This window comes from Marmota marmota, unplaced genomic scaffold (assembly GCF_001458135.2).
Source record: "Marmota marmota marmota unplaced genomic scaffold, marMar, whole genome shotgun sequence".
Taxonomy (NCBI): Eukaryota; Metazoa; Chordata; class Mammalia; order Rodentia; family Sciuridae; genus Marmota; species Marmota marmota.
In genome coordinates, this window is record NW_026000079.1 from 2,152,024 (window position 1) to 2,164,248 (window position 12,225).

Genomic DNA, 12,225 nt, shown 5'->3' on the forward strand with positions numbered 1-12,225 from the left:
ATCCTTTACTTATTTATTTAGTTAGGGATTGAACCCAGGGGCACTTGATAAGCCACATCCCCAGCTCTTTTTTTTTTTTTTTTTTTTTTTTAATCTTTTGTATTGAAACAGTGTCTTTCTAAGTTGCTTAGGGGCTTGCTAAATTGCTGAGGCTGGCCTTTAACTTGGTGATCCTCCTGCCTCAGCCTCCTGAGTCACTGGGATTACAGGTGTGTACCACCTCACCAGGTTCTTTTTTATTTATTTTGAGACAGGTGTCACTATATTGCTTAAGGCTTTGCTAAATTGCTGAGGCTGGTCTTGAATTTGGTGATCCTCCTGCTTCAGCCTCCCTAGTTGCTGGGGTTACAGGCATGCACTACTGCACTGAGCTTATATGAAAGTCTTTGCTTTTATCTCCACTACTTTAAATAGGTACTAGTGTTGGTAACCAACATGACCTAGTTTGGACATTGAAGAAATATATTTGTTTACTCATTATTTAACATTTTTTGAGTGATGGAATATTTTTGAATGATAGCCCAAATGTCCATGAACTCATGAATGAGTCAATGTCGGCTACCACTGAAACAAGGGTAATGGAGAAAGGGCCTTCCATTTTTTAATGTAATCTCTGTTAGCATAGGTAATGAAGTTCAGCCCAAGTGCCTCTTCTGTAAGCATGAAGCATAGTAGGATTCAAAGGAATATAAAATACTATCTTCACTCTGGAGTTTAGATAAAATTTGCATACACAGGGCTAGCTCAGTGGTAGAGCACTTGCCTAGCATGCATGAGGCCTTGGGTTCAAATATTGCATATACCATCAATCTTCTTCCCTTCCTCCTACCCTACCCTTTCTGTAGTACTGGGGCTCAGGTGAACTGAGGACCTTAAGCATGCTAGGTAACTGACTCTGATTGACTGCGACAGACTACACCCCAGCCCTAAAACCAATCTTAAGGTGTAGTAGGTTATAGTATAGGAACTTATATGCTCCAAACTGAGAATATTATGAGACTTCAGAAGAGGAAGGAATTAGTAAGGTCCATGGCAGATAAAAGGACCCCAATTCCTTAGGAGCTAATGGAAGAAAGAAGGAAATTGGAGAGATTAATCTGAATTTTTTTTATAAATTTGATAAACACTTTATAAATAATTGTTGGTGTTACAAGTTTTCTAAACCCAATCTTGAGAAAGGTAAGACATAGATTTTGAAATCATTATTATTATTATTTTTTATTTATTTATTTATTTATTTTGGTGATTCTGGGAATTAAACCCAGGGCTTTGTGGATTCTAGGCAAGCAAAATAACTGCATCCCAAATGCTTTTTTTTTTTTAATATTTATTTTTGGGCTGTGTTTGTGGCTCAGTGGTAAAGCACTTGCCTTGCATGTATGAGGCACTGGGTTCAATCCTCGGCACCACATAAAAATAAATAAATAAGTAAGTAAATAAGTAAATAAATAAATCTATTTTTAAAATATATATATTTTTAGTTGTAGTTGAACACAATACATTTATTTATTTTTATGTGGTGCTAAGGATCAAACCCAGAGCCTTGCACATGCTTAGCGAGCACTGACCTGAGCACTCTACCGCTGAGCCACAACCCCAGCACTTTTTTTAAAAATATTTTTTATAGTTGTTGATAGACCTTTATTTTATTCATACGTGGTGCTAAGAATCAAACCCAGTGCCTCACACATGCGAGGCAAGCGCTCTGCCACTGAGCCACAGTCCCAGTCCTCCCCAGCCCTTTTAATAATTTTTATTTAGGAACAGGGTCTCGTTAAGTTGCTCAGGCTGTTTTTGAATTCAAGACCCTCCTGCTCCAGCCTCCCTAGCTGCTGGGATTACAGGCATGAACCACCACACACAGCTAGTGCAAACACTCTGAAAAGCAGTATAGAGATTCCTCAACATACTAGGAAATGAACCACCATTTGACCTAGCTATTCTCCCCAGTATATATCCAAAAGGTTTAAAATTAACATACTACTGTGATGCAGGCACATCAATATTTATAGCAGCACAATTCACAATAGCCAAGCTATGGAAGAAACCTAAGAGTCCTTCAACAGAAGAATGAATAAAGAAAATGTGGTATATATACACACAATGGGGTGTTACTCAGCCATAAAGAAGAATGACATTAGGGCATTTGCCAATAAATGGGTGAAACCGGAGACTATCATGCTAAGTAAAATAAGCCAGTCTCAAAAAGTCAATGGTCAAATGTTTTCTCTGACATGCAGAAATTAATCTAAAATAAAGGTGGGGAGATAAAAATCAACAAAATACCAGGCTGGGATTGTGGCTCAGAGGTAGAGTGATCACCTAGCACGCTCGAGGCCCTGGGTTCGATCCTAAGCACCACATAAAAATAAATGAATAGAGGTATTGTGTCCAACTACAACTAAAAATAAATAAATAAAATAAAAAGGCAATAAACTAGATCAGTGGAGTTGACAAAGGAGATCAAAGGGGAGGGAAGGAGGGAGGAGGGATGGCCTAAGGAAAGGACAGTGGAATGAGTCTGACCTAAGTTTCCTATGTACATATATGGCTCTCACAGTGATCTCACCATCATGTATATCCAAAGATACTAATTTAAAATAAAACAATAAATAAATAGAAGAAAGGTCAGTAGAGTACAGGAGAGGGAATGGGGGGGGGAAGAAGGGAAGGAAAGGGGAAGTGCCGGGGAAAGAATTAGAACAAATTATATTCCATACTTTTATGATTACTTCAAAATGAATTCCAATGTTGTGTATAATTAAAAAGAAACAATAAAAATAAAATACAAAACTTGATTTAAAAACAAGACTATGAGCCTGCTTGCAGGTAATACATGCCCACCACCACCAAAGACCCCAAATCAAAACTCAACTCTAAACCAGGCCCTGTGGAGCGTGCCGGTAATCCCAGCAATTTAGTGAAAACGTGTCTCAAAAATTAAAAAAAATTTAAAAAAAAGACTAAGGATGAAGATCAGTGGTAAAACATGCCTGGGTTTAATCCTCAATACCAAAACACTAGGCTGGGGCGATAGCTCAGGTGGTAGAGTGCCTGCCTCGAATGCACAGGGCCCTGGGTTCAATCTCCAGCACCATTAAAAAAAAGAAGAAGAAGAAAAGAAAGAAAGAAGAAATACAGAAAAAAAAAAAAAAACACCCCAAATTCAACCCTAAACTAGGTGCAATGCTGCACAATTGTAATCCCAGATACTCGGGGAGCCTGAGACAGAAGGATCACAAATTCAAGACCAGCCTAGGCAACTTAATGAGACCCTGTCTCAAAATAAAAAATAAAAAGGGCTGGAAATGTGACTCAGTGGTAGAGCGCCCCCTAGGTTCAATCCCTAATAATGCTAAAAAAAAAAATTCAACTCTAGACCAAAACTTCTTTTTTGAAGACAGGGGTAGTGTTTATGCTAGGCAATTGCTCTACCACTGAACTGCAGCCCCAGCCCTAGACCAACCTTCTTTTGAAACTCCAACTCATAAGTAAAGAGAAGAGGAAAAAATCTTTTCATGTTTTCTTAAATTCCGCTTCCCAGACAAGGCCTTGTTCCCTGCCTTCCTGCCTTTATTGAGCCCCTGCTGCATGCCAGGCATTGTGATGACACTGGAAATTCAAGTGAATAGAAATAAGCACACAGTTCTTGGAGTTCTGTTCTATGGGCACCTCTAATTATAAAGTGCAAAAATCTGATGAGAGATTTGGATCTTACAATGGGAAAGGCAGAGGAATAAGGGACAAGCAGCAACTTCAACTGCTCTGTAAACACTAATCCAATATTAACTTGCAAAAATGTCCAACAAGAGGTCAATTTGATGTGAGTGAACATTGATTATAAAAATATTCAGCTTCTTACTATTGCAGTTGATCCTCTAAAACACTCTTGAGGTCATTGGCATCAAATCATGAGCACAATCTAATTTGCATTAGTTCCCATCAGGCTCTGAGTTTTTGATTAGCTTGATTTAGCCATTCTGCAATGTGCACATATTATGAGTCTTTGAAATCTCCACCAGTAGCAATGGTGGAAATATACAGAAATTGGAGTCTGACTGCCTCAGACTCCATTGTTTATGGACTATGTGAACTTGGAGCAATTTATTTAACCTCTTGGAATTCATTATTCTCATCTGTTAAATGGGAATAATAATAGTATATTTCCAACAGGATTATAAGATATAAATGAGTTTTATATGATTAAAATATATCCAAATTGGTAAATATTCAATCCATAGCTGAGGGCAGTGGCACATGCCTGTAATATCTCAGAGACTTGGGAAACTGAGGCAGGAGGATCACAAGTTCCAGGCTGGTCAGGGAAACTTAGTGAGACCTATCTTGAAGAAAAAATAAAAAATACTGGGGCTGTAGCTGTAGCTAAGTGGTAGAGCGGCTGCCTTGCAAGTGTGAGGCCCTGGGTTCGATCCTTAACACCACATAAAAGCAAATAAACAAATATAGATATTGTGTCCATCTACAACTAAACAAATATTAAAAAAAAAAAAAAGTACTGGGGATGTAGCTCAGTGATAGAAGACCCCTGGATTCAATTCCCAGTATTGAAAAAAAATTCAATCCTAGCTTTTTTTGCTATTATTATTAAAAAGAAAACAATGAGGGATATATATTGGGAAGATGTTGATTAAAGTATATAAAATCGCAGGAAGAATAAGTTCAAGAGATCTAATGTACAACATGATTATAGTTAAATAACCATGTACTGTACACTTGAAAATTGCTGACAGTAGAATTTACGTGTTCTCATCACCAATAAAGATAACTAGTGCATAAGTAATGCAAGGTGTTATATATATGCTATTTGGTTTGATTTAGCCATTCCACAATGTGCACATATTATGAAACACTGTGCTGCACATCATAAATATGTATAATTTTAAGTATTATAAAATAAAATATGAACTAGGACTGAGCATGATGGCACACACTTAAAATCCCAGCAATTTGAGAGACTGAAACAAGAGGATCTCTAAGTTCGGGGACAGACTGGGCAATTTAGCAAGGCCTCAGCAACTTAGTGAGACTCTGTCTAAACAATAAAAAGGGTGGAGGGGCTGGGGATATAGCTCAGTTGGTAGAGTGCTTGCCTTGCACGCACAAGGTCCTGGGTTCAGTCCCCAGCACCACACACACACACACACAAAGTAGAGATGTAGTTCAATGGTTAAGTGCCCTTGGGTTCAGTCCTTAGTATAAAAATAAAAAATTAAAAAATTATAAAAAAAGAAGGGAAGAAAAAAAGGAAATATGAAATGTGGATGCAGTTGGGTTCAATCCCCAGCACAGGGCACAAGAGACAGAAAAGCACCCACCAGTGGTACATGCCTATAATCTCAGTTATCCTGGAAGCTGAAGCAGGAGATTCACCATATATTAAGTACTATCCTAGAAATTGAACCCAGGGCACTCTACCACTGAATTATATCTCAGCCCTTTTATTTTTTATTTAAAAACATTTTTATAAAAACATGTTATACATGGACACAATATTTTTATTTTGTTTATTTATTTTTATGGGGTGCTGAGGATTGAACCCAGTGCCTCACATGTGCAAAGCAAGTGCTCTATCGCTAAGCCACAACCCCAGCCCCTCTTTTGTTTTTATTTTTTTGAGATAGGGTCTTGCTAAATTGTCCAGACTGACTTCAGACTTTCAATTCTCCTGACTCAGCCTCCTGAGTCATTGGAATTATAGGCATACACCACCACACCTGGCTCGAATCTGCACTTTTAAACAAATGCCCCAGATGATTCCGAATCAGGTGGTCTTGGGAAAACATGCCCTAGGACATCCTGGGGGGTCTGAGTGTTAACTTCATTCATGGTCAACCAGTTTCCAAGAGAATCATGCTGACATTACTGTGCCTATTTAATGTGAATCAGTCTTTATTTTGCACTGGTGTGGTGCATTAACAAATTCAACATACAAGATAGCATTACATATTGTAGGTTAGCATTACAGCATTATGCAATTTCACACAATTCATGTTAGCTTTTCATTTGTTTTTTTGTTTTTTTAATTTGACACATTTTATTTTTGTTTCATTTTTACAAGAGAAGACACAAGGTAAAGAAAGACGACCACTTTGGAGAGGGATCATGGTGAGGGCAATGTCACTGTCATGGCCATAGAAAAAGCCTTCCAAAAGGGACTTGCATTTTCCCTCTCCTGAGCAAGCCACCCCGTCCCACAAACCAGCTCTGTTCTCATACCTAGAGCACGGTCCATCAACATGTACATCTTGGCTGTGCTCCTCTGAGAACTGAAATAAGGAATAACTCATACAGGGATTTCTGTTATTATGAAAAACTCTTGTCTCAAGGGAATCAAGATATACAGACAGAAGGACTGGCTCTTGGAAAATCAGAAGTGACCATTCCCTAACCTATTCCTGACCACGAGTGCTTTGTGCAAAAGGTAGGATGTGACTCTCTTGTCTTTCAACTGACTCCACCCTTCCCAGTTAGCTCTGGAAAGAACAAATTCGAAAACCAAAGTTAGCTAAGAAACTTTGGGACAGCAAAATGCAGGGCACGATGGATCAGGCCTGAGGTAGGAGGGGGGAACCCTGTACTGTCCACCTCTTCGCCTTTTTCTGGCAAAGACACGGAGGCAGCTCCTAGCCTACCACTGGTTCCTCCCCTGGCACCTCACCATCCACTGCTCCGTAGACCCAAAGAATGAAAGGTATAAAGCTACAAGGAGGTGGGGGAGAGAGGAGTGGGGTGAGGTTGTCTTCCCAGACTGACTTCAGGAGGAGCTACAGAGGCACACACAGCAGGGCAAAGACCAGACTACCTCCACCTGTTGTTGCTTTGCATTGTTTCTGGGAAGGAAACAAAAGCGGGTTGCTTATCGATTTCTGATCTTTAGACATTAAGGCGATGAAGAGGAACCATTTAAAAGTTTTCCTAATGGGGCTTCAGAGTGCTCCTGCCAAATTTACATTAAACTATCTTGAAATGCATTTTTAGAAAACAAAAATTATTTTCTTGTACGTATGATACAGTATTTACACTCTATAGATTAAAGGACAGAGACTAGTAGTGCGTGACCCCAAATGATGATGAATGAGATAGTGAGTTGGATTATGGGGACCGGAGGGGGAATGTCAGGAATACAAACAGAGAGTGGGCCTTGTGCCTGCACAGAACTGCTCTGCATTGTCAAGAAATATGGGTTCAAAGAAAAACCAAACAAAAGAACTGGAGTGTGTGGGGGATACAGATGGGATTTAAATCCACTAGAGCTAAGGGAACAACAAAGGCAATGTTACCATACCACCCTGTCCATGCAGACTCAACTCTTGTATTCCCTTCTCAGAAGCAAGTTGGAAAGGAAGGATCTTGTGGATTGAAGTGGACAATTCAATCTCGGTTACTCTTTCAGGCCCTTAATCAAGCTGTTGTTTATTTGATTGCGTTCCTCTTCAGACTGAAAAAAAATCTGTACTGCCTGTCCAAGCTCACCTGTGGGTAATGAGGCCTCTGCCATATGAAAAGTCTCAACTGTGGAGACAAGGCTACACTAGGAGTGAGGAGTCCTGAATTCGAATTCCAGCACAACACTGAATCTCTCAACCTGTTCTGCCCAGTGTTTCCCTCATCCCTTTACCATGTCATGAGACTCAGAAGTTCCAAGAATGATGCACTTTGTTTTGAGGGAAAAGAGGTTCTGAAAACATTCAGGTTACTTTTCTTTTTATCTTGCGGTCCTAAGAATGGAACCCAGGGACTCTACCGCTGAGCTACATCCTACCCCTTTTTATTTTTATTCATTTATATATATATATATATATATNAATCAAACCCAGTGCCTCACACATGCCAGGCAAGTGCGCTACCCCTGAGCCACAGCCACAGCACCCCCAAACACTTTTTATTTGAGATAGTTTCACCAAATTGCCAAGGTTGACCTCAAACTTGCAATCCTCCTGCCTCAGTTTCCTGAGTAGCTGAGATGACAGACATGTACCACCATGCCCAGCTGAAATCTTACTTTTTAGTTGTCCTTGTTAACTTTGACCTCCTTCTCTCCCTCTCTCCTTCCTTTCTATCTTCATTTCTTTTCTTTCTTTCTTTTTTTTTTTTTGTATTGGGGAATAAACCCAAAGGGTACTCTCTCTACCACTAAGGTATATCACTAGCATTTTTTTTCCCCTAGTACTGGGGGTTTTACACAGGGAAACTCTACATTGAACAACATCGTTAGCCCTTTTTATTTTTTATTTTGAGACAGGGTCTTGCTAAGTTGCTGAGGTTGGCCTGGAACAAACTTTGAATTTTCCTGCCTGAGCCTCCTGAGGCACTGAGATTACAGGTGTGTGCCACCAAGCCCAGACTTTTTTTTTTTTTTTTAAACATATTTATTTAGTTAGTTAGTTATTGGCAGACACAACATCTTTGTTGGTATGTGGTGCTGAGGATCGAACCCGGGCCGCACGCATGCCAGACGAGCGTGCTACCACTTGAGCCACATCCCCAGCCCCCCAGACTTTTTTTTGAGGCAGGGTCTTAATTGCCCAGACTGGTCTTAAATTTGCCACTTTCCTGCCTTAGCCTCTGGAGTCACTGGGATTACAGGTGTGCACTACTGTACCCTGTACTTAGTTTCAAATTAAAATTTATTTTCAAATTGTTCTTACCACATCTCATCGATTTACCTAGAACAGAAATTTAGGTGGCATAAACATAAAAGAAAGTAATTGGAAGTCCTTGTTCTCTGATTCAAGAGATTATTGGCTATTCCTCAAAATATCTGAGAGTATTCAATCTCAGTGCACAAATTATTTTTGTTTTCCTCCTCACCATGAATTTCTGTCAAATAATTAGAAATAGTATGAATTAGAGTAGGAAATTAGAAGCCAGTTACCATGGTGCACACGTGTAATCTCAGATATTCATGAGGCTGAGGCAGAAGGATACAAGTTTGAGGCCAGCCTGGGCAATTTCACAAGACCCTGTCTCAAAAAATCAAAAGGGCTGGGAATGTAGCTCAGAGGAAAAGCACCCTAAGTTCAATCCCCATTACCACCATTAAAAAAATAATAATAATAATAGTATAAGCATAGTTGATAGGAGCCGGGAGAAGGAATCTAGATATTAGAAGGTAAGGGTAAAGCCAGGGTTGCGGCTCATTGGTAGAGCGCTTGCCGAGCATGTTGAGGCTCTGGGTTTGATCCCCAGCACCACATAAAAATAAACAAATAAAATAAAGGTATTGTTCCATCTACAAGTAAAAAAAAAAAAATAGTTTTTCAAAAAGGTAAGGACAACCTGGGCTCAGTGGAACCCACCTGGGATTACAGGTGGGAGGTTGATGTAAAAGGATTGATGTAAAATTCAAAGCCAGCCTTAGCAACAGAGCAGGTATTTAAAAAAAAAACGGGCTGGAGATGTAGCTCATTGGAAAGTATCCCTGTGTTCAATCCCCAGCACTCCCTCCCCTGAAAAACCCCTTGTTTCCTCACTTGATCTCAGTTATAGCATCCTTGTTATTGCTCACTCAACTATTCCCCATCATACACTATTCTGGTTAAATTATTAAAATTTTCCACATCAATTAACTACAACCTTAACACGGCTTTACACAATCCTCCAAGGAGTTCCATAGACACTTCAACACCATCCAGCCTGGTGACTCCTAATCTTGTTATGGCTGCATGGCTGCAATCAGATTTATTTGGAGAGGTTTTTGTTTTAATATAGATTCCTGAATCCTATCTGAGTATCAGATTGAAATTTCCAGAGACAGGAAGTGAGAAATATAAAACAACTCTGTAGCTCTTCTGACCCAGAAAAAGCAGGTATTTGGGAACCATGCACAACATTCCAGACCAGCTTTCAAGGTTTTCCACTCAAGTAGTTCAATCCTTATGATGAGACAGGGCCTCACTAACTTACATGGGCTCTCGTTCAGTTGCTAAGGCTGGCTTTGAACTTGCAATCCTCCTGCCTCAGCCTCCCTAGCTGCTGGGATTATAGGTATGCTCTGCCACACCCAGTGAAACAAGGGATTTGACTGACAGGGACGAGTAAAAAAAAATAAATAAATAAACTCACATCTTGTTATGAAGGAAATCACTGGATAGAACAAAGAACCATTAGGTCTTAATAGTTGGGGTATTCTGAAATCTCTAATCAACCTTTAAACAGGAATTGGTCATAAGACAAAATTACTGAAATGTTCTAGCTTTGTCTAATAAATTAAAAAAAAAAAAAAAGCCTTGATGAGCTTCTTCTGGTTCAGTACATACATTCCTCAGCACACACGATCATGTCATGAAGTCACCCAGTTTTCTGAACAAAGCTGCTGGGGTGGGGACATGTCTCATTTCCTGCCCTTCCCAGAGCTGGTTATTGCCATAGAGTTTATTACAATCTGCCCTGAGCCAGAAAAACATCTGTAGCTCCTGAAACATCCCATACCAAGTGCTTTCTTTCCCTCATTTCTTTGAAGAGGAGCACACAGGTGAGGGGCAGAGAAACTTAAGGTTAATATGAAGGTGAGTCCAAATATATGCTCATAAACGGTGTAATCAAACAAAATCTCTGCTGATTAGAAGGTATGTGCATCCAACCAGTCAGTCAGAAGTACTTCTATAGGCTCATCCAGAACATTCTGGCTACATAATTATTATTATTATTTTGTACTTGTAATTCAGCTCATGGGGTCTTTACCACTAAGCTATATTGCCAGTTTTTTTGTTTTTTTTTAATTTTGAGACAGGGTCTCACTACTTTAGTGAGGGTCTTGCTAGGTTTTTGAGGTTGGCTTTGAACTTGACCTCTTCCTGCTTCAACCTCCTGAACAGGTGAGATTATGGGGGGCAGACACCAAATCCAGCTTTCACTCTTACAAATTTAGATTATTCAAGATAATTTGAAGCCTACGGAATGGGAGAAAATCCTTGTCACCTGCTCCTCAGTGCGTTAATATCCGGAACATTCGAAGAACTAAAAAAAGTTAATACCAAAATAATAATGATAATAAGAACCCAGGACTGGGGTTTTAGCTCAGTGGTAGAGCACTTGCCTCGTACACTGTTTAAAAAAAAAAAAAAGAAGAAGAACCCAATCAATAAATGGGCAAAAGAACTAAGTAGATACTTTTCAAAAGAGGAAATACAGCCAGGCACTATGATGCATGCCTGTGATCCCAGTGGTTTAGGACGCTGAGGCAGGAGGATCGAGAGTTCAAGGCCAGCCTCAGCAATTTAGTGAGGCCCTAAGCAACTCGGTGAGACTCTGTCTCTAAATAAAACACTTTTAAAAAGGGCTGGAGGATATGGCTCAGTGGTTAAGTACCCTTGGGTTTGATACCTAGTACCAAAAAAAAAAAGGCAAAAAACAAAAAATGAAGAAACACAAATGGTGCAGGCAGTGGCACACGCCTGTAATCCCCACAACTCAGAAGACTAAGGCAGGAGGATTGTAAGTTCAAAACCATCCTCAGCAACTTAGTTAGAACTTGTCTCAAAAAATTAAAAGGGCTGGGGATGTAGGTTAGTAGTCAAGCACACCTGAGATTGATCCCCCAGTACCCCCACCCCCGCAAAAAATACAAATAATAACAACAAACATGGGGGCTGGGGATATAGCTCAGTGCTTGCCTCATATACACAAGCCCTGGGTTCAATTCCCAGCACCACCAAAAAATAATAACAACAGCAAACATTAGTGAAGATGTTGGAGGGGGGTACTGCTCATACATTGTTGGTGGGACTGCAAATTAGTGCAAAACCATTCTGCTTTTTTTTTTTTTTTTNGATTCCCTTGAGACAAGAGTTTTTCATAATAACAGAAATCCCTGTATGAGTTATTCCTTATTTCAGTTCTCAGAGGAGCACAGCCAAGATGTACATGTTGATGGACCGTGCTCTAGGTATGAGAACAGAGCTGGTTTGTGGGACGGGGTGGCTTGCTCAGGAGAGGGAAAATGCAAGTCCCTTTTGGAAGGCTTTTTCTATGGCCATGACAGTGACATTGCCCTCACCATGATCCCTCTCCAAAGTGGTCGTCTTTCTTTACCTTGTGTCTTCTCTTGTAAAAATGAAACAAAAATAAAATGTGTCAAATTAAAAAAACAAAAAAACAAATGAAAAGCTAACATGAATTGTGTGAAATTGCATAATGCTGTAATGCTAACCTACAATATGTAATGCTATCTTGTATGTTGAATTTGTTAATGCACCACACCAG